Raw genomic sequence first — 2,524 nt, 5'->3', positions numbered from 1 at the left:
CTCAGTATCATGGTGGGACGGATTTAAAAACATTGATGTGATCGAATCAAATATTTGTGGGGAGTTTTGGTGCCACAAAGTCGATAGCTCGAATAATGTACTGTCATATGTGCACGTCCCGGTTCCTAGAGTAAGATTAGTGATGGAATGTTAGGACATTGTGTGGAAAACCAAATTCAAGAGGCATTTCGATCGGACAAGTTTAAAACGTTGGGGTAATTAATTCAAATTTTTTTGTGCAGTTTAAGTGCTACCAAAATGAACAGTTTCAAATAATATCAGCAAAGGTTTGTCACATAGAGAAATATTTCCTTGTCAGCATTCACCAAGGACTCCAACAGCATGGGACATAACTCCAACAGCATAAGACATGGAGACCACAGGCTTTCTTTCAGGCAAACTTCTCATGCAGCAGACGTGGTTTAAATGATCAGGACAGACCCGTTCCTACATGCCAGAGGACGTGAATCTGAAAGAAAGTTAAAATCTGACATATATCGATATCCCTTTGGCTCACACTTAAATTGAATTCCTGTCAATAGAGCCTTCCTTCAAGTGAAGATATACCATGAAACATTCTCAAATTGTACCATGCATGAAGTTATAAGTCACTGCAATTCAGTGTGCATAATTATTTAGTTTAAAAAAGTTTTAGTTAAAAAAATATTTGTATGTGATAGTGTTCGTAGTTTTAAACGAGGATATATTCGAAAATGTGGATTGTACAGCACAGCAATTCCAGTCATAAGCTTCCTAAAATAACCGACATTCTCCCTGATGTAAGATCCGATGTGATCCTCCAAGACCTGAAATGGAATTACAGAGACTATTAAAACGATACATGCTACGTAACTTTCACAGGTTGTAAAATCTCACACATTAACCAAACACAAGAATGAAGTTGAAATGTCGTTTAGCATTTGTCAGGTGTTTGAAAGGCTGTTCATGGCAATGTACAAGGTATATCATATTCTCAAATAACACAAGCTAGTTCATGCTATTAGTGAATACACGACTTATATATTACAATCTCAGGATGTCAACATGACATTTCTAGATTCCAACTCAATATCATTTATAATTTCAAAAATATCCCTTTTCAAGTGCCTGATATTTTGCAAAGGCAATATTTCCAATAAAATCCTAAGTTTCCTAACTTTAAATAATATCCTAAGTGACGTTCCAAAGAAAATTAATGTGTTTTCATATTTCATGCGATCACTCGGAAAAACTCCTATGTCAAACTTTTCTCCTCGAAATTACATTTCTCGACCGATGTACTCAGGATGACTATTAAATTTATCACATATTCACACCTTCCATTCCCATAAAATATACTTGCCGTCAGAATCGAAATTTTTTAATTATTCCACCCGATATCCAGAAGAAATTATCATAGGGCGTTAGCTTGGGCCCAAAACTTTTTACAACTCACCGTCACCGTTACAACTCTTTCACGTCCACGACTCAAGTACAAAGTTTTACACGGATTTCCCGAATAACATGGTATTTAAAAATCCGAATTGCTGTGTAACTTGTTCTAGAATGTGTGTTGATGTGAAATAACACGTAAAACATTGCTTGGTGGCCACTTTGTGTTAAATAAACGGCTTTTTCCGTCATCTCGACTGCTCGGCGTGGCATTTCGGAGTAAACTTAGGGCAGGAATTTAGTGTACATTGTGGGGATTAAAAATCTGAAACCAAGTGATTGTCGTACACACACGTTGTATGGTGTTGACAAAGATAAGAATTACATTTCTGTCTCGACGGTATAGCATATTATCGCCTTAGAGTTTGAAGTTAGGAGAAGGCAACCAGTACTGCATTATAATTTTTTTTTCCAAAATCGGTACGGTGCGGCGTGGGTTTCTGGACTACGAAACACGTTACATGCTGTAAGTTTTATGGTGAACATCAGAGATGAGAGAATAGGAAAGAGAGCAATCAACTGAAGCCAAATATAATGCATCACATGTAGTTTCTTCGTCACGGTACTAAATCAATTCTATCACGCAATCATCAAATCGAGGAACTCGACTACATCATTACTAAACTCCAGTGTAGACATGCAATTATAACACGTAATCAGTAGAAAAACATCAAAGGCATTTATTTAATACTAGTTGCAGAGAATTTTCTCCGCCGAAAGTTTTTCTTGAGACATAATTTCGCTGTTAGCAGACAGTGCCTGCTCTTGGAAGTACTGCTTTCATTAGTTTGATAACCCCGACGAAAAAGACATATAATGGATAAATTCGTCATTCGTAAAAATAAAAACTAACGTCCAATCTATCGGGATAGCCGAATAATCCACGAATGGGAACGAAAACGTATTAATCTCGTGATATGAGAACGGATGCTATTTTGACCCCGGTAATCCGACGTTCGGGCCCCGAACGAGAAACAAGACACTGCCGAATTCCACTGCTAAGCTCCGCCTCTCCCAGTATGAAAAACTTGGGTAGCAGTTTGCATAACCATTTCATATATTTTTCTGTGTTTAACGGAATATTGACTCGTAA

At 37.3% G+C, this 2,524-nt stretch overlaps 1 long non-coding RNA gene across 1 annotated transcript; it reads right to left on the bottom strand.

The window, feature by feature from the left end:
• Positions 1 to 237: 237 nt before the first annotated feature.
• On the bottom strand, positions 238 to 1,655 carry LOC124173672. Its single transcript, XR_006868693.1, has 2 exons — positions 1,436 to 1,655; positions 238 to 806 (listed from the first exon to the last, which is right to left on the bottom strand). It is a non-coding gene; the product is annotated as an uncharacterized LOC124173672 (long non-coding RNA).
• Between the last annotated feature and the right edge of the window lie 869 nt (positions 1,656 to 2,524).

The sequence above is a fragment of the Ischnura elegans genome, unplaced genomic scaffold (assembly GCF_921293095.1).
Source record: "Ischnura elegans unplaced genomic scaffold, ioIscEleg1.1, whole genome shotgun sequence".
NCBI classification, from domain to species: domain Eukaryota; kingdom Metazoa; phylum Arthropoda; class Insecta; order Odonata; family Coenagrionidae; genus Ischnura; species Ischnura elegans.
This window is presented reverse-complemented; position numbering and strand designations above follow the sequence as displayed.